Raw genomic sequence first — 25,078 nt, 5'->3', positions numbered from 1 at the left:
GAGCCGACGAAGACGACGAAGACGACGACGACGACAACGACGACGCCGATGATGATGACCGTGTGTCACACGCTAGCCATTCGTAGAACGAGCGTTGTTTCATTTTCGACGCACGTCCTCAAAATGAAAATGTATGAGCGTGTATAATACATAGAGAATAGTTTTCGAGCGGGTCCGGTTAGCGGAGCATGAATCTCATCGAGGCACTCAAGGCTAAAGCTCTCGAAATTACGCGGGATGAATTAAAAATAGCGGTCACTAAATCGTGAAAACAAAATCCGGCCGGATTTATGGACGCTTTTTGAGGTTTCCAGTCACGAGCTATTAGTCGTGGACGTTTGCGAAAAATACCGAAAATAATCATCGGTCGTTACATGCTCGCTGGGGCTGACCAACTACCAACAGGCTCACGGATGAACGATTCTTTTTTAGTTTCTCCTTTTGCTCGGAACGCTTGTAAATTTGATTGTTACGGAAATATACGTATGAATAACGCGAGTTGGGCTATTAAGAGATCCCGAAAAGTTGTTGCAGAAGAATTCATCGAGAGTCAAAGTCTACCGATATCATGGTAGGATCGATATAAAAATACCGAAACATTTTGCATAGAGAATAATATTTGTAGGTTGCGAGTACAGCGGTAAAAATTCTTTGGCTTCGATGCAGAACAATGATCTAAGAAAATAAAGATAGGACACGGTAAAAGAAATACGTTGTTAGAGTTCGAATTTAATAGTTAGCCGATGCTGCACCCTTTGTGTCGAACCAAACGAAACATTCTTCGTTATTATTCACTATTACTATAATATAAGATCCAAAAATAATATGGGTACGTCCTTCTCGTTCTCTTATATATTAGTTAAATATAGATATCTGCTCTTAAATTTTCAGTAATATATCCTAATTTTAATGCATCTGAGAACATATTTTGTCTTCGTGATAACCTTTTGCGATAATCTTCTCCTTGTGAGGAATGTGAGAAATGTAAAAAATCTATTACCTCGACAATAGGGCGATATCTTGCTATAGTTGAATACTCCTAGCAACTATAATAATCAGAAAATGAAAAGAACAGACTCTGTGTGGAGACGGTGGAGACGGGGCAAAATTTTCGAAGGAAAGAGAAGAAGACGCCAGGTGGTCGCCGGACGATGTCCGCCGCCGGCGTATCGTGGTGCTTGCGATTCAAATTATTTGTAATCCTCATTTTTTTAACTGACCGCCAGAGAGAGCGAATTAGCGTTCGTAACGCGCGAGTACTACACGGCCGAACGCGATCCAGCACGATGAGGACGCTAGGTGAAAAAATAAGCTTCGACGATAATAATTATTATCGAACCGGCCGCGAAATCTCCGTGGTCTGCCGCCTCCGGAGCCGGGGTAAAAAAGATACGAATCCGTGACGTTGGGCCGCCAGGCAAGGACGTTCAAGTTTAAACGAAAATAAAAATTCCCCTGTCCGATACTAATTATAGAATACCGCTCATCGAGCAAACGCCGCTTGAATTACCGATATACGGTGCGCCACTGGATTATACCGGGTGTTTGTAGGTGAATAAATTTAACGATGCGATGTAGACTAAATCTTTACGTAACGGACGATAAACGAAGAATTAATTGATAAAAAACGCAATAAGCCAGCAACTGATCCTGCATTGTAAGACTGTCAAAAACAATTAGTACATATATATATATATAATAGTAGTGCAATATTTTGACGAGGAAAATGTAAAACGCGTGAAAAAAATATTTTATATCCGCTAGTGACTCGATCCGAACTGGATCGATACAGGATTAATCGCGTGCGAGAGGAAGGTCTGTAACCGAAATTGGAAGGAACACCCGATAAATCGATACGCCGGTTGTATACCCCGTCTCGAGGAAAATTAATATTGTTTTTATCGACGAACAGCCGGGATAATTAGATCTCGGTATAGGCCTGTTTGCACGTCCACGGTCAGACCGCCGCGTAATCGAGGATCGATCTCTTCCCCTCTCTCCCCAATTGCCTCGTGACGCGTCGCAAATTTATTTCTCAACGAGGACGATGCGTTACGCGTTTCGAAGTTATACAGAGGCTTCGGCTCTTCGATCCAATCTACGCCGATGATCGACGATATTAACCGCAAACGACCCGCACACCTTCCGCGTCCACGACGATGTAGCACCGCGTGAACGCGACAGATTGGTAACGAGCGATTTTTTTCTGTCTTTCAGATTCGCGCGAAGAATGTGACGTCGGCAGAAACGAAACAGAGAGGCGGGAAGACTGTGCAGAACACCGATCCCCGGAATGGTGAGTTGGTAATTAATCAACCGTATTCGTTCAGGTGTTAATTACTTGGCTTGGTAATCCGAGTAATTAACGGTCGTTGAAGCACGCTTATCTCGTTCACGATTATTAGGATACATAGGTATTGAAGAAACGAGGTGAACTCGCAAGAAATCTAATTCAAAATTATACGAGTCTCTCTCTCTCGGGTCAAATTGATCAGCACCACTTTATACGAGTACATGACACACGATTAACATCAACCTTTTCGACAAACAAATTACTTACTACCATACATTTATTTACTGCAAAGCGGGACAATGGATACAAAGTGTCGGAAAGAAAAGAAAAGTGAAGAATGTAGGAAATGTAAGGGATGGACGGAATGTAGGGAATGCAAGGGATGGAAGGAATGTGAGAAATGTAAAAAAATAGAATGAACGGATCTCAAGGAAAAGTACAACAAGAACGGAACTATATTACTGCTGATTTCAACATATATCATAGTACACCACGTCGTCGCGAAATTAATCGTTTCTGTATTAATATCGTTCCATTACAACATTTCGTGTTAAACCAATAAGTATCCTGATACTTATGAACAGGGATTTACACGAGACCCACCTCGCGATGTGAATCATAGCGCGTTAGCCGTGGTGTGTCGCGTTTAAACCAGCCGCGCGCGAACGTATCACTCGGCAATCGATGGAGTTTTATGTCGCGAAACGACCGTCCAACGCCGGTTGTGTGTTGCATGCCCGAGCTTCGTGCGGAAGATCAATCCGGCATATAAATGATGACGTTAATAATACCGAGATAAAGCATTCCATGAATATAAATACGCGGCTCTCTCTGTTTGGCCGGGCGTTTCAGATTTCAGTGAAGTAGCGTTATTAGGGAATTCAGAACGACCTCGATAACGTTCCGCTTTTCGACGGAATTTACTCACAGAATTTACTTTTCGAAATTACCGAGAGATTACGGGAAAGAATTATTGAATCCGGGCTCGGCTGGAAATGGCGGACACCAGGCGGTATCGCCCGATCCGGTTTAACTTAATCTTAGTTCGATTTTCTCCGGGTGCGATTTTTATATGCGTACATTTAGGGTAGCCGAGGTCTGCGCTTTTCGAAGATCGATGCTTGTTAAGTAGCTGGAAGTAAATTGCAACTTGGGACTATTTTACTACATTGTGCCCGATTGTGCGCCGGTTTCATGTTGAAACGACTACCATTTGCCAGTAATTTCACTGCTCTAATTTCGTTCCATACGAGGAATACCAGAGAGTGAGTTAATCGGGATATACTTTCCTAAATTTGAATATCAATAAGTAACTTCGCGTATTCATTTATTCTTTTTTCCCTTTAGCATGGTGGATGTATTTTTGAAATTGATTTTTATTATTAAAAATTAAACGTATCAATTTTCCGCAATTTTTTTAAGCACAACGTACAATATCTTTTTTTGGTGTCCTTGGTTGGTGAATAAATTTCGAGCGCATGATATTACAATGTTTAACAATGGAAGACAAGTATTTCAGGTCGTGAAAGTGCTTGTAGTCAAAACCTGTAATTTGCATAACATATGCTACGTTACGAAGTTTTTGAAATATTGTTATGGGTACGGTGAGATACAGCTATCAATTTTACTAATTATGTAGGTATTACTCGAAGAGGGTTATATCGCAACAATGTTGAAAATAATTAAGGTGGTAACATTTTCTAGACAACTTTGTATATCCGCTTGCTTCTGATATTTAAAGTAAATTCCTTATAATTATTATGTATGACATATGTGTACATATATGTCCCCTTACAAATTTTTCCAATATAATCGTAGTAGGTAATCTGTTTTTGTCACGATAATTATCAACATGAGTACAATCCCTTCGTAATTCGTTGTACGGCAACGTTTCTATCTTTATTGTTATTAATTATTCCAACGCAATATCTATATTATATTCTTACTTCTATATATTTATTTTGCACACCGTATTCCAACCTGCGCTATATCCACTATGCTCGTGGGTATTTAATACCATAAAATTAACTTGACGTAAGTTGTCGTGGTCTGCCGTGACTAAAAAAAAAACAGTCCATGTCTATCCACTTTCGAAATCGTTCGAATAATTATAAATCGTAGCATATATCGCGAATCCCACTCAAACCTATCCCAACGAATATACTCTCGATCAAATCGCATTAATCATACTCGCATTTACACGAAAAGCCGAGGCACGAGCCACTTCCACGAGAAAGAACCTGTGCTGGTCGAGCAAACGGTTCCGGTCGGAATGATCGATCGGATTGGTAATAACGATCGAAGGAGGGTTCGCGCGAAAAGGAAAGGACCGGCGGTCGTGTGGAGAGTGCGAGGGAAGAAGGTTCGCGCGTCGAAGAGGGCCTGTTCGCCGCGTTCTAGCCCGGAGCGACGCGGAATCACTCAGAGCAGCGCCGGCCGTTACTTCATTTTTGCGGACCGTTTACAACGTCCTGTCCACTCGCGTGGCATCGTTGCTGGCATTTCGATGCATAATAAACGAGCAGTTAGCCCTGCTCCGTGGCTCACACCTCTGGCCCCTTCTTTTCTACGAGTCAAAGGGGGATGTGCCCCTCTCCAGAGAGCCGGCAGCCTCTTTTCCTCACGGTCGACCGTCAGGATCCTCCTTCTTCCTCTTTCCGACTCGCGCCCGTTCCGTAAGCTGCCTCTCGTTTGTAGACTTTCTTCTTTCAAGACGAGGCGCGCATAACGAGATGCGAGAGCGAGACCAAGCTATATCGTTGGCCGAACCGTGGAGAGCCGAGCGACTCTAACGAAAGGAAATCCGATTTGCACGCCGTGTTCAGAGAAACAGAGAGAGAGAGAGAGAGACTCTCCCGCCCTCTTTCGAACGCACGCCCACCCCTCAGGTACACGCCGCGCGCTAGTTTTCATGGAAATTCGTTTGCCGCTCGTTACGTGACGCTGGCATTTCCTTTGCCGGATTCTTGCTTAGTACGCCGCCCATTGCGACCTAGACAACTCTATCGAAAGACTTATTAAAGTTGTGCGCTGGGACCGATGCTGGAATTCGTATGTAATAGGAATGCCGACTCTTTTACCATTTTGGAGAATTTGGGATTTAGATGGTTTCTCAGGGATTTGCTCGAAGGTTACTTCTTTTATACAGTTGTCTTCGAAGGTTCTCGAAGGAAATTCCTGATATTGCGAATTTTTATCCGCATCTATGAATTATTGACGCCAAAACATATAGCACACGTAAAGCGCATGTTCCTACGACAAGGATTGTAAAAGTTGCAAGGGAATATTGAATCGTCTTCCGAGAGGATATTCATAAAATCGATTTAACGTTCCGATGATTATAAGCGATTAGACGCGACATTCGACGCACCATGCAAATTTAAATCGTTAATGAACTTTATGAAACTATAAAACATACTTGATAAATGTGCATCCACGAATTAATCATTTCTGGTATATTTTATTTTTTCTTTTGCCGAAAAAGTTAATTATACTTCGTAAGGTTATACATAATGTGGAATGACTCAGGAGTTCAGCGTGTCAACAGCTAATAGGCGATTTTATAATGACGATTATGATTATGACTATGGTTATGGTTATGGCTATTTATAACAAGCCATATCCACTCGGAGAGAAAGATCACGAGATATTGGTACATAATGATAATAATAATTATACTTCTTTATCGAAGTTGCATACAGTATACCTTAATAGAATCGATAGAATAAGAAGGAAAAGGGTGAAATATTACACTTCGCTCTAACCACCGTACGCAAAGACGTAATCGAACCTAACCCGACTCGTTGTAATGACGCAAAAACATAACGATTTACAATTTTTAAACGATGAACATCTTAATATGATTGATTCTCAGCTATACGCGCGTATAAAATTGTTTATATTTTTAATGTATTCTATTCACACATTAAATTCATCATATTATCTAGCATTCTGAGATATAATATATCGTATCTACCGACTCAGCTAATTTGAAATGTATTTCGGAGTAGAGAAAAATCAAAAGAATACTGTACCGAAATACCGAACCATTAACACATCACATTTCACATATATTCGCATTTCGCGTTGTATTCCACGCGACGAAAAAACCGACGTGAAACGCGACACACTGAACGAATCTTGTTACGATTTCGCTAATACGCATCAAACGAAACGCACTTGAACCTATCGATCGATGATCGATGCCACCTGCAGGACGCGGCAGTTGAAAAAAACTGGAAGCGGCGCGCATCGGAGCGATTATTTGCGCCGCGCGACGATAATGGATACGGAAAGGCGGTTTGAATCCGGCCGAATGGGCGTATGAATGGTCGCCGTTTAGCGTAATTATTGGCGCATTGTCTACGGCACAATACCGGCCGCGAAATTGGCATGCAAAAATCGGATGCGATCCTATTGTCGGCCATTGTCCGATCCGTGGCTGCGTGGCAGCCTCCCCGGGCTCTCCAGTTTTCGAATATTTCGCCGTCAATGCCGCCGATTCGTTCGCCAATCGAATTTACCTCGAACGACGCCAAAAGAAATTCACCGGTTCCACCAATTACGCGACGTTCCAACGTTTTTCTTCCTTTTTCCATTTTTTTTTCTTTTTTTCGAATATTACCGCCAAACGCAACGAGACTGCGTTTCGGCGATGCGGTACGCGCAATTCTGTCACGTTTCAATCGATCATTTCAATATTCCAACTCTAACGACTCTTTCATGTTTCGACATTTAATCCGTTTGCTGAAACGTAGCTGGAAAATCGATATCACTGAACAATTTTAATAGAGTTGAATCATCCGACTTAATAATTTTCTTAGAAAAAATTCTGTCTCCTTATGAAGACTGCTTCTAGGAATTATTATCGAAATATTTGTTATGAAAATAAAAAGTTAGTACCGAAAAAGTGGAGCGGATAGGTTTAACTTCTTAGAGGATCGTGTACAAATTTCAGTGGGTCAGCCGATTTCGTCCTACTTTCTTCGATGTTTCTCAGAGTGGAAGTTCGACGACGAGTTACGTCGGCGCTCTGTTGCCTCGAGGTGAAAGTTCACGGATCGCCGTGTCGCGGACGCGTTTCATCGAAGAGAATTTTAGGCCTGCCGAATACGAGATTCGTGATGGCTGGAAAGGACGAGTCGAGAATTTGGTTGGTTATTAGGCAAGGGACGTCGGCACGATTCTAACTCTCCTTCGAACAGAGCAACCGCGGGCTTTTTGTGCGGTCAGATTGGCGGCCATTATGTCCCGAAATTGGGCCTTAATTGTGGCAGCGGTAATGAGTCGGGTTGCTCTAATGCAACGGCACCAGCACACGTTGTGCCTTAAAACTTGCTTCGGTTCCGTCTAACGGGTGATCTATCGATAAATTTCTCTTCTTAAACACGATGATAGAATTCTGTATTTTCTCAGATTTTCGTATTCTTTCTGATTCTTGAGATTGAAATCGAGTCCAGTGGATAGCTGGATAAGAATTTAACGTCGCATTTATCTTATTCGATTATTCTACACCGTTAATAGTCACAAACATTTATAATATAAGAATAATATAATAGTAGACATTTATGGATAGTTAAGACGAAGAAGAATCCTAAACTTAATAATGAAATTCAATTTGCAATTGTTCGTGGCAATGGTTTGTCTAAATGGTTGATGTGACGATGGTTTGTCTAAATTTCTGGATAACTATCGATCAATCGACGAATAAACGATCTCTAGGTTACTATAGACTTGACTTTTCAATTCGCAAAGAATCATACAAAAATATGTCAAACTTTTCTCGTGAGTATTATTGAAACCTTTATTAGATCCATACTTCATACCAGTATCGTAATTAATTCTCTATTATGTTATAGTACCCATATGTAGAATTACATAATACACATAATACTCGTTCAAACATACTCGTAACTTTGGCGCTCGCAAAGTTCTTCGTTGGAAAACCTCTTACCTCTTTTTCCGTTTCTATTGCATCGATTTCTTTTTCATTTTGAACGTCACGAGTATCGACGATTCGAATAATCGTTCAGCTACGTTCTGCTTCGGAATTAATGTGCAGCTAGATTATTTCAGACACCCGGTATAGAATAGAGAGCGGTAGGGAATACTACTATGTGGCGACGTAGCATTATTTAATTGCTCTTCCGTTGTTTTTTCGTCGCCAGATAATTTGTGTACCTGCCGGCGATCTCTCAGTTCCACCTGAACGTTCTCTTCTCTTCTTATCCTTCTCCCTCTCGTCGCCTCGATAGACCCGATCGCTTCGGGTTGTCTCGCTTCCACCGATTCCATAGGCTCCTTGGCTTCGTATGGGTTTTCTCGTTGTGAGAAGTCGGCACAAGGGGAAAGCAAAAGAGCAGACCAGCGAGAGAAAGGACGAGAAGGACGGGACGACCGGTCGGCCTACTCCTAATTGCGCGTAATTATCTATGGAGGCCAATTAACTCGGATTGGCTGGACGGATGATCCGCGACTAGCCCGAGGACTCGAACATCGTCCAAGAAGAACCTCTTTCGTCTCTTTACCTTGGCTAAACACACGCGAAAGCGGCCACGGAATCGTCCTCGTTTTCAGAATCTTCGCCCTCCTCCCTGCCTCTCATCCGTCGTCGATGCAAAACGCGAAAAGTAATTGCCGTAATCAATCATACGAAGTTACAGCAGTGAGTTAGAACTGAAGTGTATTAAGAGCGTATTGTTTTGCACCGGTGGTACGAAAGTAATTTGTTTCCCTCTAAACGAGTGTTCTTGTTGCGATGGTTTAATATTTTTGAGCCGATGCCGAGGCAGGATACAGCAGTTATTTTCTTTTCAAGATATAACAATCTCTGTGTAATTTTTGAAGTGTATCTACGTAGAATTTTGTGGACGAATTCTGTTGTACGAAACATACGAGAAATTAGAAATTTCATTCTATGGCGATATACGAAATTAAGGATAATTAATTAACAGTAATATTTGTACGATTACGTATGGTGTATTATTTTATATTGTCCTTATCGTTCGTACGTGTGAAATATCGCGCTTTCGAAAAGATACTAAAAGTGTCAAAGCTTTTGTTCAAGTACCTGCGAATACTTTTTTACAATGAACGTTAAATGATAATTTAACGTAGCAGGGAAGGAATGACTGGTGATTAAATATAGCAAAATATCCATTTATAGATATGCTCAAGTGTCGCCATAGCGCAGTTTCCAAGTGCAAACTTAGAAAATTTGCAAAAGGAGAAACTTTTAAAGAAACTGCGGAACAGAGGAAAAGCGTCCCTCGTTTCAGAAGTATTGTCTTCCTGATGTTTTGACAGATTTCTGTTTACCACCGAAAACTTCGTTCTTGCGTAACATCCTATATGAACACGCTGATAGAAATCATGAAATTCTTTCGGTCTATGAACTTCGAATATTGGAATGCTGCCGGCAGGGCCATGCTCAACGATTGGAAACAGTCGATTTATTTCTCTTCGATTTATATGAATGTTTAATACACAAAATTTCGGTCAACCAGCAAAATCCTCGTTGTCATAATTCAATGTAGGAAATATTTCCAAATGTAAATTTTTGGTTAGATTCGCATTTCCATTTGACATTTATTTATGAAACGTGTATCAGGGAATATTAGATTTAATAAAAACAGTTTATCGATCAGATTGTGTCTATAATAGCTACGACAATGTGTTTCGTATTATTGTTTGTTACTCGACATCAAACTACTGGACAGACTAGTTTGACAAATTGTTAGATTTTTAGACCTATACGAGACTCCTCAAAATTTTCTCCTAGCAAGAACTCTTTAATACCGTACGAATCAATTGTAATAAAGAAATCTGTAAAATCTTTTATCCTCGCGAAAGTATTTTCACGCTTTCATTTTTTCGCAAGCTCGAATGAGAACGAGGATGTCCCGCAAGGGATTCTAGCGAACAAGAGCGGTATGAGGAAGATGTTCGACCTCCTCCGGAGAAGATTGCGATATTAGCAAGATCTGTGATCGCGATGTTCCCACGTTCCTTTTACAATTTTTCTCCTTATATCGAGGAACGATTTAATGGCGGTATCGATGTTTTGTGCGTTTCTACGTTACATACCGTTTACCATAGCGCTGTTCTGTAATTGCATGCCTCTAATTACGCGTGCAGCACTGTGTCCCTCGCCCACCTTCGCGGGTTTATTTGTTCTACCGTTTCCCAGAGCATCGGTACTAATACCCCGGGTGTTTGCAATCTCAGGCGATCATAAATAATCGCACGCACATTCGCAGCCGGTACTGGCACATACGTAATGAGCAATTAACGATCGAGTTCCTTGCTGGTAATTGCTTCATCGACGCGGAAAAGATGTTACGAAGCGGTCACTGCGCGATGCTTTTCCATATCTGCTGATCGTCGGCTACATCGCGGTCATGTTCATGAAAGTTGATGCCTATATAACTCTCGGCATACCACTCTGACGATGCTGGATTATAGATTCTGAAATGCTTTACAGTTTGTTCGGTTTGATATCCCTGTTTCTTGCTGCGAGGATGTTAAGAGCAAAGGTTGCTTCTTAATCGAGTAAATGTCGTTTTTATCGCTAAAGGCTCCAAGTTTCTCATGTTTCCTTCGTAATATTAGCATGTTACACGATATAATTGGTTGAAAAGTAAAAACTGACGGGCAGAAAGTTAGTTATTTCTGTTGAGAAATTTTATATGTATCGTATAGTTCGTTCATCGATAAGTTTGCGTTAAATACGGAGAGGATAGAACTACCATACAATGAAACTAATAAGATAATACTAGAACTAGCTTAATTAATGCCAAAGAATAACCAAATAACCTTCTTTATTAAACCTTGGCTTTACTTCCATCTGATTAAATTCCTTTCTGTCTTCGTCGAATTCTTTACCATTCGTCGAGGATGCCTAAGTCTCGCTGGAAATTTACGATGAGCTAGCCCTTCGCCAGGAATAATACGTCTCCTTCCTAACTGCAGAAAACATATATTTATCTGGTCTTTACATAAGCCGATTCAGCTATTGTTCCGTATCCACTTTTCAAGATTCGAATCCTCGGGGACTCGAAACGTCGAGGTTCTAACAGCGAAAGAAAGCGGGAGGGGAGGGGGTGGGAAGGAAACGCGTATACGAGGACGAAGACAGCAGAGGATATGCGAAAAAAGAAAATCGTGGAGGTGGGGGAAGTGACCGGATCGTCGAATGGCTGAGGGAGACGGGACAATTCGTCATTAGTAAACAAATAGTTTAGCGACCGATCGGGACAGGCCTACATAAACTAAACAACAATGAGGCCCGCGGCTCAGAAAGAAATACCGACTCGCTACCCTTCGAGGCGAAGCACACCTGGCTTCACCTTCGCAGCAGTTTACCTGCACATGGGTGGGTGTTGAAGAGGTCAGGGGCGTGTGTATCCGAGCCGGTACCACGCCACCACGCCCAGTCGCAGGACTAATAATGATTTATTTCACAAGCTTAACGATCTCGTCCGATTTAACCTCGTCCACCGGCCCCTTTATCTTTGTCTTTGATCGGCAACGGGTTGCGTAATAATCGTCGAGGCCACGCTTCTCCACGCTTCCTTTGATAGTCGTTGGCTTTTCATTTTCGGCCTTCGATCGATAGCCACTCTCACGATGATGTTTTCTCATTATTCCGTCGATCGATGCTTTACCGATTGCATTTAGCGCGGTATGAATTGTATTCGATGGTCATGTAAGATTCGCGAATTCGTTTCGGTTTTGCAACTACTTTTTTGATTTCCTCCTTTGGTGGTTTTACTTAAAGCGTTATTCGAAACACTCTTGTTATGAAATTGCAAAATTGTACAACACAATCGCTTCCTACGGTGATAAAAATGAAATAAAAACAGACAAACATCAGTTCCATGACGATGTAACGCTTTTTTTTTTTTAAACGCAGGGTATTTAGCAGCGTGGACACGTTCCTGATTGAGGTATCGGGTTTTAGTTCGACGAGGATCTCTCCACCTGACCGAGTCCGATCGGTGTTAAAAAGAATTTTTCAGATTCATTCGTCACCTCGAATTTCACAACACGATCGACACTACGGACATATTTTCGGGGCGCTAGGGAGAAAGAAGCCTAACAGAGCAGTAATGTGTTTTAATAATACGATAATAGCCTGAAATTTCCAGTTTCTTCGATTCTGATCCTTCCTCCAGGAACGTTAAATTTTAGTCGGTAAAAATTCGCCCCTTGATACTTTTAACACGAAACCAAGACACGTTTCTGCTTTTGTTTGGTCCAAACAAGACGAAGACTGGTTCTCGACCAACGCTCAGGCAATCGAGAGTATTTGTTCAGAAGATTCCTATCGATCTTGTGTAACCGTACATTTCACGTGAATCACGTTGAATTACCAATTGCCGCTCCATCCACCTAATCGTACCGATACTTTGTTTCACTTTCGATACTTTGGCAAAGTGCGATGTTTAACGGCTCGATTGGTCTTGCAGAGAAATTCGAAAGAAAGACGATATTATTAGGAATCAATGTTTTTAGCGATTAACAATTTTCTTATTTTCCTTGTATGCTTCAAGCTACAAATGCAAATCGGACACTATAGGGAAAGAGCAGAATAGGTCGAATCTTCTACCTTTTTTCAGGAAGGCAGTTTTTAAATTTGACAATTTTGTATCTAACATTTTTACGTCATATGAAATCGTAAAGTGACTCCTCCTACTTAAGCATACAGCGATATTAAGGTTAGAAAATCTACAAAAATATGCTTATAATACCTTCTCTTGTAATGTTCAGTCGTGATACGCTCGCAAAATTTAAACAGAAAAATCGCAAAATGATCTAAAGAAATTAAATTTGCCATTAAATATACCAACAACCCACCACAGTGTCGATCTTCGTTGTCCCTTAAATTTTTTATTTAGAATCAACACCAACGTCGACGTTAACGTCTCGTTTACCGCCTTCGCTGCCTTTATCTTCCAGATCGTGGTTTTCTCGTTCAAGTGTGCGCAATATGAAATATAAAAATCAGCCTCCCAGCCAAGGGCGCCCGGATCCACGTAGGACTGGTCGTCCCTTTGTCCACCTAAGATTCTTCGTCCTCGATCCTTCCTAAACTATAGGGAGAAGGAGCATCTCGATGGTCCCTGCGGCGAGATTAGCATGACAATGCGTTCACCAGCCACTCATTATGGCCGTTCGTGATCCAACGTTCCGTTGCGGCGTAAAACAAAATTCCAGCCCACGAAAATCTCGCTAGGCGATAGGGGTTGACACCTTGGATTCATCCGTTTCCGATGCTCCCCGTAACGCTCGTATGTATACCACCGTGTTCCTTTAGTCGTTCGTTTCATTTTTACCCCACCATTTCCTTCATTTTGTCTCTCTCTCTTTTTCTTCAGCCTCTATTACCGCCGACATCATCCCTTGTCCACCCTCTTCCAGGACAAGCTAGCCTTCTCCCACGGCTCTTCATTCTTTCGTTGAATGAATACCAAAGATGGATCGCTTCCCTCTCTGCACAGTCTCGCCGTGCTCGCTCTTTGTTGTCCAGAAATCGTGCGATTTTCGATGAATTGACGCGTCCCAACGAACGTAGTTTACACACGATCGCGACGCATAGGGATCCTTTAGATCGGTATCGATGCCTAGAGAATCGATCTATTCCCGATGGAACGTCCGCAGATTTTCGACGATCACGCTACGACACCGTGACTCTTTCTTCGATAAATAATGGTTCCTCACCTTTTCCTGGAACGATGATGGCTTAGCGTCTTCCGTCTTTTCGTTCGTTGTAATAATGGCTCTCTATTTGGAGATTCCTTATGGCGTGATATATGGTTGGAAGATGCAAAGTTTGCGTGGTATTTTGGTTACCGAAGGTTCGATTGTATAAGTGAGAAAAAATTGTAGTTTGAGAAATCAGTGTAAAATATGACGATATACGCACTAGCCTCTACATGTTTGTGCAAATTCCTATTTTTACGAATATAACGAAATAGATGGAATCTGGGTAGAAAATCGTTTTATCCGCTATATATCATAGAAAGTACCTTGAATATTTTTACGTAAGCGTATATTCTGGACATTTTTCACCTTTAGATTTCGAGTAAACGTTTAAAACTCCGCGGTCTGATACTGATCACTGATAAAATTAAAAATGGTCTCTTTACATTACTCAGTGGAGTAAGTTTGAAAGCGTTGAATTTCCTTAAGCAATTATCTGCAAGCAGTAATTTCCGTTAGAAACTGAAAACAGCGCGCGATCTTAAGAACACGAGATTTCAATCGGAATGGTCAGGACCGACGAAACACGCGAGAGATCTCGTTCCATCTTATTTGCATTCGCGTGAAGAGAAGTCCACTCCCAAGAGCATGATCGTCGAAAATCCGGCAGAATCTCAAATTACGATGATTCGACGAGCAGCAGAGTGCACCGCAGATGTCCGGGTAATGGTACATAAAGGGGATGCAGATAGAACGATACAAAAGAGAAGCTCGATATTCACGGGACCAAAGGGAGTATAATGCATATCCCGAAATTTTGGAAAACTCTCGTGCTAATCGACGTGAACGACACAATCGGGTTTACCTGATGGACGGTCCCTTTCGAACACCGTGAGAAACAGTGTTCCCAGTGTTCTGAAAGCGTCTCCATCAAGAGAGAGATAGAAAAAAAAGCGAGATGGAAAGAACATCTCGGTAGCCTCTTCGGGAAAGAATTAACCGATGAGAAAGGGAGGTAGGGCAACGTTAGAATGCGTGAACGAAATCTCTCTTCTCCGCGTTTTTCTTTCTATACCTATTGTACTTTGCACTGATCCGCGTTGCTTTAGAATCATTAAGTGGAATTTTGTTTGTTATAGATCCTTTTTATCATAGATCGTTGCCAAGGAAGCATATTTCGTAGGTACGTTTGTTATTTTTAACGTGTAATTACGCGGAGAAGATTAAGAACTCTTAGGTAGGAAATAGGAAATATTAAAAAATTCTTCTAGAGAATTTTCGAAATTTTTAAATAATAAAAAGTAGAATAACTGTATTTTATTTATTTGATATTCTGTTTCATTCGTAAGAGACTTCGTTACTTCAGAAGTAATATTTTAATTTTGGTAAGAAGGCAGACAAAGGTTTTTCCCTAACTTATGTATGAACTGTGGTAATTAGAGATCTTATTTAAATTACTAATAAACGAAGAATTGAGAGAATCTTATAAGAGTACTTGGTATAAAGGAGAATCTTAGGGATGGTTGCGTCTTTAACAAGCCATTTGCTTCAATCCGCAACATGAAATCAAGGGTACTTCCTTAGAATGTCCAAGAAGATTCTTGAAAGTTGCTCGAAACCCTTAAGGAAAGATCTTGCTCATCTTTGATTGGTTAAAGAACAATGTAAAGTCGTTTCCTCTTTGCGGACGTTCTTAAGACTCGCTGAAGATATTGGTAAAGTAAACGGTTCAGACGGTAAAAATGTAGCAAAATGTACTTTTTATGCAACTCTTTATCTCATTCAATGTACAATCCGTATCTCTTAAATTTATTGGGAAATATAGATATTTCTTATGATTAGTAAGAAAATATTTGTTATGGAATACATCTTTATTTAATATATTATACTGCTTTAGTTTGAAGTACTCGCTACAATATTATCGAATCGTATTTATAACAAGTCCCCGATCAATTATTGGTAGAAATATCGAATTATTTTCATTTTAATATTAAATTATTTTATAGCGTTCAATAACAACGAAACCCAGAATCTTCAACGTTTTTTCCCTTTATGTCGTATTAACGTTTTCGTGTTAATTTCAAAACCATTTGCCTATATATTTCACAGTTACTATCACAGAAAATATGTGAGACATTCTAAAACATAAATAACGACGACTCAAATATCTCTGGCCGCGTTTTAATCTAGAATTTTTCTCGAATTAATACCGTTCGCAATTTCAACGTACGATCCAACCAGTTTGGATCATCATCTAGCACGTACTCTCACAGCTTTATCCTATCTTCTCGAGGTTCCTATTTCCATAACAATAGTCGGCGAACAATGAAAATTCACGGGAAGAATAATTAAGCTCGTGGTAATCGTTCGGCACGGACGATGGTCATTGCGACGCATCGCAGCATTCGCTCCCATTGAAACGGCACAGTAAGAATTCCCATCAGCTGTAACGGTTTCTTGAGTCTACCAACACTAGGGGTACATTAAAGGGAGGGTCTCTGGAGGGTGGCGAATTAATTTATGCGATAACGTACCGACACAGTACCAAGACTCGTTTCTTTGACCAGGTGATGACCGGTCCACAACGGCCGACCACCCTTAACTTACTCTCTGTCCTTCGTGTTTGTTCCCTCTTAACTCTCGAAGCGTGTGAAAATTCGCGCGATTCTTTGTCTTCGTAGTTTCTCATCTCCTAGACACTTTACTTCACACCCATCGCTGATTTCGTTTGCATTTGTATTTAGCGATATGATAATAACAAGGAAGTAAATGATTGGAGAAGAGGAGAAGATGAAGTATGAGAAAGGGGAGAGAAAACGTTAGGGACATCGGGGTAAACGGGAGTGTTTGGAGAAAGATGAATAGCTATGTTATATGTATGTTTGTCTTTGTTGTTATTTTGAATGTGAACGCTGTTCTGGTTTTAAACACGCGTTTGTATAGCTGTAATTAGGCTAGCGCTATCGTATGTCCGATAAACATATTTCTTGATTTGTTGCCACCTCCGCTTTGGTTTACTTCTATGTATCGTTTAGAACAGAATCTTCCTGTGTGTATGATCGGAACTGAAATCCCGAACTTAAGCTTCGGAATGCTGGAATTCGTATCTATTGTATTTTCAATGTAACATCATCGCGTCTATGATTCAGAGAACGTAGAAACCGAACCGCTCAACTAAAAATGAAATTACGAATGACAGTAAAATAATTTAACCCCGTTTTTGTTGGTACTCTGTAAACTGCTCTATAAACCACTACATGAAAACACAACGATTCGTTAAACTTCCGCCTGTCTGTGGAAGCGGTAAATATTATAATTAGAGGGCCGAAACATCTTCCAAGTTCGAGTAAGCGTAGAAAACGAAAGCTTATCTGGAATCTCGATCCAGTGCCTTATTTACTTATGTTCCTCGTTTTCTTGTCGAGGGCGAGCGACAAAAGCGAGGATCGCAATCGAGCGTAAAAATGTAGAGGTGCCCCCGAGTTTGTTAATCTCTTTTCTTTCACTTTCACGGCCCGTGTTTAGGGTACTGGTGGTCTAGTGTACCGAGAGAGAGAGAGAGAGAGAGAGAGAGAGAGAGGGAGAGAGAGAGAGGGGGAGAGAGGGAGAGAGAGAGAGAAGATCCGTCACAATGCCCTTTTGTCTAGCCCTCTTGCTCCAGTTTCCTGGTGCGTGGCCAGTTTGGGTCCTTCCTTTGACACGCTATAATTGAATCGTCCGTTCGAGAATTTTTTAAAAATTTCACTCGTAATTGTTCCGCCGAGTATCTATGGTGAGATTTTAGGCGCCCTTATTTCTTTTCGTTGTTTCATTTGAAACGTAGGATTGAAATTACACTGCAATAACTAGTATAACGGAATTCGATACGAACTAGCCACAGACGTTGCCATTTCGTTACGACATTTTTAATATTTAATTCCAAATATCTCAAGAAATGAAAAACCCTATCAAATCTGGAACGTCTACGTACGAATCTACATACGTCGATCGTTCTCGTTTACCGGACATCTCATTTCTGAAATATCTTCTACTTAACCATACGAACTTTAGACACACCAACCACCACTACGTCGTTCGTGTAAAAGTTCAACCTCGACGAAACTTGGTGTCCAAACGTTGAGACATGTCCCAATGGCGCGCGTTTCACGTGGCCAGCACATCGAAAAGACTGCGACGCGCGGAATCCACGGGCTTTCAGTGGCATTGAACTGAGCGAGGGGCGCGCGCCAGAGAAAGAGAGAGAGAAAGACACGTGGTCCCCATTCATGGTTGCCGCAGCTATACTACTACGGTTCGAGCACGTTGGCTGGAGGTCGACTAGGAGAAGGTGGAGGTCAAAGGGAGCGACTGGTGAAGGGAGGGGGAGGTAGCACGGGTGGCGGGTAAAGGGTACCAGCGAGCCACTATAGGTGAGGGTGAAACGAAGAGTCAGTGGGGCCGTCGCTACCACTACGATAGTATAGTCAACTACCACTACCAACAACGATGTTACTCCTCGAGTTCGAAGGGGTAGGTGGTGGTCCCGGTCTCGTGTCGGTACACGCGTCGCGATTCTATGCTGCACGCTCGTGGAGGGCTATAACCCACGGCTGTAAAACTTACCAGAATCCAGTTCAGTCGATCTAACGGCCACCCCTCTGTAGCATCGGTTTCCTATGCTTTCGATGCTCCGGCCTCACTGGGTCACGACCTCCCTATAGATTCTTTTGGTTTCGATCTGCTTTCGAAAACGCGTTCGCGATTGTTTTCTTCCGCGAAAGCAGCAAAGAGTTTGATTTCTTTTAAGGATGACGAGCGTCGAATATTTGTCGCTTCGTGCTTTGTGGAGTGATAAATCAGTGATAAATCAATTTTATGGGGATCTGTATACTTTCGATTAATCCGTTAATCTACATTTATATCAATATCCGTCATATAGAATGTCAGATGTCATATTTGAAATCAATTTTAAGACCTTTTTATTATTTATTTTTTGTTGAAATCGAAACGTTTACTGGCACCATTGCTGGATAAAGATCAGCGTTACAGTGTCATTATGCCTGTCTACGGTTCTATTTGTATTAATATAATATTCACACGAACAACTGGCCAGAAATAGACCGAATTTACATCTGAAGAAAGTTCAAGAACCTTAAAGGTTTCATGCAAGGGGGTCACAAATACAATGAGCGTATATAAGATGCACGCGCTTAATCTCTCCGCTGCTTCTTCCCATCATCCACTCTTTCTCTACGCAAATGCGGACTACACACAGGTCAACCCCCTTTCCTCTCTCTCTCTCTCTCTTCTTGATCTTCTGGCTGGCCTGTCCTCTCGTGTTCGTTTCTTCCCTCTGTGTACTCCCTTTTTAGACTCTCTCTCGCAAAAGGATTTTGAACGATAAATACGCCGCGCGTATAACTCAATATCGGGCCACGAAAAAGAAGGCAGCAGGCAAAAATGTTCGTGGATCGACCTCGAGGGCAGGCAGAGCGAGGCATTAAAAGGGAGAGGACATTAAGAACCACTACAGATCTTGTGTATAAGGATCCGCGGCACGGACGGGGACGGAAAGAAAGAAAGGGAAAGGGAAAGAACGATAAAAGGGTGGATAGTGGGAGGATAGAGTGTGGCGAGGGAGACGGAGGCAAGGATGCTCACGTATGAGGCAGGACCTCATAACTCCTTATAATGTCCTCTTCTGCGGATGCCTAGCATACACCCCCGTTCCCGTATGCCGTCTCGGGAACACCGTGAACACACCATTGACCCTCTTCTTCTTCTCCACCTCCTTCATCGTCTTCTTCTTTTCCTTCCTCTACCTCCAACTTCTTCACCCTCCTGCACCTTCTCCTTCTCGTCGTCGTCGTCGTCGTCGTCGTCGTTGTCGTTGTCGTTGTCGTCGTTCTCGTATTCCACGTTAAAGTGTGGGTGGTTTGTGTGTACGCGCCATAAGGCCTGCCTCGCAGGCTTCTTTCGCTCACCCCCTCTACCACTCTTCGTCGTTCTCCTCATCCTCCTCCTGCTTGCCCTCCACCTCTTCCCTCGGGAGTCTGTGTACTTTTATATGCCCTTCCATACCTTCTCCAAGGGAATAAGAGAGTTAATCTTGATATAATGGCCGCGACTGTCGCGGCCCACAAGACAATAGTCCAAGATATATCGTTAGCTTCGCCCTTTCGCATCTCGGCGCCATTATACTGGCACGCTCGATTCTCCTTCTTCTTCGTTTTCTTTCACTTCTTATTTCGGCTTCACGGGGTGTTACGAGGCGCGCGCGAGGCCCCGCTCGCTTTCGAGGCAATGATAATGCGACTCGCAGCCGATTCGCCGCCGATGCTTTCGATTATACGCCGACTGGAATGTATATCCGGCTACCTCGAAGAGGCTCTCGAACCTTTGTTGCGTTTTCGCGACCACCGATTGTCTTCCCGTGACTTTAGTCACCATCGCTCCGTGATGGAAATTCGTTGTACGGTTCGTTTATATTTGAACGCTATAGCCTGCGTATCTGAGACAGCGATCTGGCGATACCGCGCTAGCCGCTCGGTGCGTTGGTAAATTTCGATTGAACTTTATGTTCTGACCTTTCGACGATGAGAAATTTCTTTGTTCTGCGAACGTTGTTTAGATATTTAATTGTGTTCGTTGATTGATAGATATATTCGGTATTGTTAGGTGCTTCGTCTTTTTTCGTTATCTCCTTATAGACCACGCGAATCATCTACCACTCGTAAGTATATCGCAAAATAGGGACGAAATATCGGAGAAATTAAATATTACGTATCTCGTACTAATTACTCTTCGGGATCCTATTCGTCGACAACGCCATTCTTCGCAAGAGTGTAAACTCTAAAAATCATGACCTCGGTATAGAATGATCAGTCACGCCCGCGATAGAACATTTTACTAAACGCGACTCAGCCTTCGTCAAATCCAAATATCGGGACAGAATCTAATTATAAACGGCACGATGAACCCGTTGACTTCTCTTGAGTGGCATTTATCGCCAAGAAGGGAAACGAGGAGAAGAGGTTGCTTAAAGTTAAAAAAAAGAAAAAGGAAGAATAAGAAAGAAGAACCTCTTTTCCACGCGATTATCTCAAGATCAGCGTATTAACCGCGATCCATTAACGAAGACGAAGCCGGGGGAGAGATAAAGAAACAAGACGCGGATCCGTGATCCAGCCTGCTGGAACTCATAAAGGCCTCCGTTACTTTCTCTCCGTCTTCTCCTCGCCAGCGGACTCCCCCGCAAAATCATAATCTGATCTCGTATTAAGCATCTCCTTTCTGACCCCCTTGCCCTCTCTACCCTGGATGCCTCGTCTTTTTCTCCCCCTCGCGGCCCTGTGTACCCCTATTTTTATGCAGATCAGAAGCGAGAGAGCGCCCTGAGGTGGGAAGCCGCGCTATAAACGCTTTATAATCTCGGTTTCGCTGGCTCGTACGTGCCGTTCGTTTCGAAGGGCAGCTGCTAGTGTTCTTCTTGTAGATCCGCGTGCACACGCTCGTGACTGAAATCGATTAATCCGAGAGAAAATGAGGGGCCACGCGAGAGACCGGCGGATCTTCGATCGCGGAGATTGACGAACGAGATTTTGTGTGTTGCAAACGATTCCCGGCGACGCGACGGTTGGTACGCCGTCGAAACGGCCCGTGGGAGCCGCGAACCAGCTCGTTCGCTCGTTAGATTCTACTCTGGATGTGTAGCGCGAAAGGAGATGATGAATCGGTGTGTATCGTTGCGACTCCGACGATGCGACTGCTTCGGTCTCGAACGGCCAGAGAAAGGATCTCTTCGTCGGTTTCGATTCGAATCATTTTTTGGTGCAGCACGGTTGATTAATTGACGGGTGTTAAATAGGTTGCAGGTGTTTGTAATTGTGTATAGTATCTAAGTGGATGTCTTTCTCGATGTAGTACATCATACGCTAATATAACGGACGCCATTATGCGTATAACGCGAAAATCAGCTTCGTGACACGAAAAATGTTGCAATTTATCGTTTGCGTATATCGTAATTATTTATTTGAGAGGCAGGTTTCAAAATTTTGTTCAGATGCTCGTCCGATCCTCGAGTCTATCAGGTCAACGACACGATTCTGCAGTTTCCATTAACGTTAATATAAGAATAAAAGAACTCGTTACAAAAAATGGAGAGTTCCAAGCTTCGTGCTCATAATATGTCCACGTTTTGCGAGCATACTTGTGCCTTTTCATGTTTCATGCCGCATTTCCATTACGACTCCAGCTAATAAAAATCGTTTCATTCGCGTGTATCTTGGCCTGGCATTGTTGGAAGCCCAAGGCGTCGAAACGGAAGAACGATGTCCGTTGGCGACATTCACAGGCCCGCATTAAACGCATTCGGACGTTACTTAACAATGAATTAACCACCCTTGGGTCGGTTGGTCGAGGGGCAATGGACAGGACATGCGAGGATTTGGCTGCTCCTTCTTTCATACAATGGCTTCCGGGCTCGTGACATCGCTTCCCGAGGGGAGAAATTATCCATGAAATATTAAGGGACCTCGCGAGCATTAACCCTCGCTTCAATTGCGCCGCGAGTACCACGTAACCAGTACTTATGACGTTTAAGTCGAATGTACAGGTGGGCTAACGTAATTCCATGCTCCGAGTTTTCGTGTTGCATCTGCACGGCTGAATAGTAGGAATTTCTCGAGTTACTCGTATCGTATACCTGAATTTTGATAACACCCTTTTGCGGTGGAATAATGGAAAATTAAGAGCGTATGAAACGAAATTGCAAATTTTAGCACGGTTTGCATGCGTGGTCATCAATGGTCCAATGTAATATATTCTTTCGTCTGTGTTTATAACGAGTTGACCGCAGACTTTACGTATTTATGGAAAATTAAAAGATTCGGAAGCACATAGAATGTGCTAATATACAAAATATCCAGAGTACATACACCGTTATAATTAACAAACGAAACAAATCTTTGCATAGATCCTATTCTTCCGGTTATACTCGTAAAACTATCGATCGAACGAAATAGCGATTCGATCATTCTGCGTTAAAACCAGTTTTACGGAGAAAAAAGGACGAAAAAAGTAAATTTTACGATACAAACTGGAAACTGGAAGTCGAACAAAAAGTTCCACGATGCGTGTACCTATTTAAAAAGACCGACGTCACCCTCATCTTAGACGCGCACTCTAATCTTCGGGACAGTCTTAACCCCTGTTGGACGAGCAGGAACAATCGTGGTAGTCGACAATATGTTCATTGTTTTTCTCCAGCGAGACGGAAGTCCCAAGTGGAAAATCGGCCGATAGATTCGGAAATGTTACTGGTGATCGAAGAGCAAAGCCGGCTATGTGGACGGCACCGTTCTCACGGCGAGGGGGTGAAATGGCGGGGAGTGGAACGTCGATAGTAGTTATAAGAATCTACTTGGCGTTGGCCGCGCAACGGCGCATTTAGAGGGCGCCCTTCTTCTTACGGCATCTCGGAGGGGTAGTTGGCATGGCCATTAATTCATCTGCTCGTTGATTGCCTGCCCCTACCCCTCGCGCCGCTCTCCACCGTTCCAGTCTCGTATCCAGGCCGTCTCTCCGCACTTTTCTAATTAATTTCTAACTCGAGGTTAGTCCGTAGACCTATCGGTCTGCCGGCGACCCTTTGCTTCTCTTCGCCCGCCACGATCCAACAGGGGTGGAAACGGAACGTTCGTCGTCACTTTTATAGGGCGGCGTGATCGATGCGAGGACGACATAGCAGAAAAGAGTAAGTCCGTGAAACGAGCGGGGATATCACAGCGTTTGGTTCTTGTTAATTCGTGTTTCTGGTTAAGCGCCATGTAAAACGTTTCGTTTGTTCGTTAGAGGATAATGGAACCCTCTCGTTGTTACGGTTATCCTTGAACTGGGCAGTCGTTTTACGCAGTCGTTGAATTAGCGTTACTAGGGGAATTGTCAAGCCACGAATTAGCGACGTTAATAAACATTGTTGCGCGATATATCAATAAGTTTGATAATGAAACAAATGATATTTTACAAGTAGGTCGGTTATATAGCAAATTGTTTAGTTACTTCACCATCTTCAACGAAGACGTTGATTGTTATATCATTTCAAATATTAAAACGCATATTAAACGCAAATTGCATTATGAACATGACTTGCTTTGATATACCGGAATCATAATTTATGTCATCTGCATGACGGACGTATTACAAAATGGTAGGTTACACATATTGTTAACGGGTATTTACGTAAACGATAGTAATTAATAACTAATTAAAACGAAATACCAGAGTAAACCCTTGATATTCACGATATTCGATACACTTCTACGATCACGCGAGAGACGACAATTTTTGAAAATAGCTGAGAACAAATCAAATAACCAGACTCTCTAGAGTAAACATTATTTAAGAGTAACAAATTTACCCACACCTTGGCATTCTCTGAAACGCTTCCATAGTACGGTGCAGCACAATCTTCTTTGTATTCGACGCTAATAATTCACGCTGATCCTTCCATTCAGTCATAAATCTTTAAAGGAACGCAAGCTGCTTACATAATTCGTTGTGTTCGCGCAAGGCACAGATCACAGGCGTTCCAGTCGCGCGATTAAAACGCGCCCAGACGCAGCTTCTCGTTTCCTATTCCATCTTTTACGATATTCTTCTCCGCGTCTCGTATACGTTCGACTCGACTTAACTACGGGAAGAGAAGCGAAGGGAAGAGATTTTATTAATTAAGTCGCGTGCAGTTTCTTACGTAATTACAAGGATCTTTAACCGAGCGATAAAGTCATTGACGCAACGCGGACACGCGTTGGATAATGTTCAGCGATTCAGAGCGAGGATAGCGTGACCGGATGTGTAATTTCGAAAAACGACGTTTCGTAGGCCGCTCGTCGCGGAATTCCATTCTAATGGTTTGACCAGCGAATGGTTCGACCGGTGGAAATCGAGATCGTTGAAACGTTTAATTGAAATATTAATGCGATACCACCTCGGAGACCACGAGTAACTTCGAGATAATTGCTGGTTGCTCCGTTCTTAACATGTCTAGCATTCGCTATACAGAGATTACTACATACATAAGCTTTTTTTCGTATCGCAACTATG

The 25,078-nt window shown here is 42.4% G+C and overlaps 1 protein-coding gene across 2 annotated transcripts in view; it reads left to right on the top strand.

Moving 5' to 3' along the window:
• The window catches only part of LOC117214410 (zinc finger homeobox protein 4-like), a 290,596-nt gene that overhangs the window by 14,434 nt on the left and 251,084 nt on the right, over positions 1-25,078 (top strand). For both annotated transcript variants that reach the window (XM_033460508.1, XM_033460516.1), the window contains exon 2: positions 2,218-2,296. The gene's annotated coding sequence lies outside the window, so the exon portion shown is untranslated. The remainder of the gene's footprint in view (positions 1-2,217; positions 2,297-25,078) is intronic.

Source organism: Bombus bifarius, unplaced genomic scaffold (genome assembly GCF_011952205.1).
Source record: "Bombus bifarius isolate JDL3187 unplaced genomic scaffold, Bbif_JDL3187 scf7180000007970, whole genome shotgun sequence".
Taxonomy (NCBI): Eukaryota; Metazoa; Arthropoda; class Insecta; order Hymenoptera; family Apidae; genus Bombus; species Bombus bifarius.
This window is presented reverse-complemented; position numbering and strand designations above follow the sequence as displayed.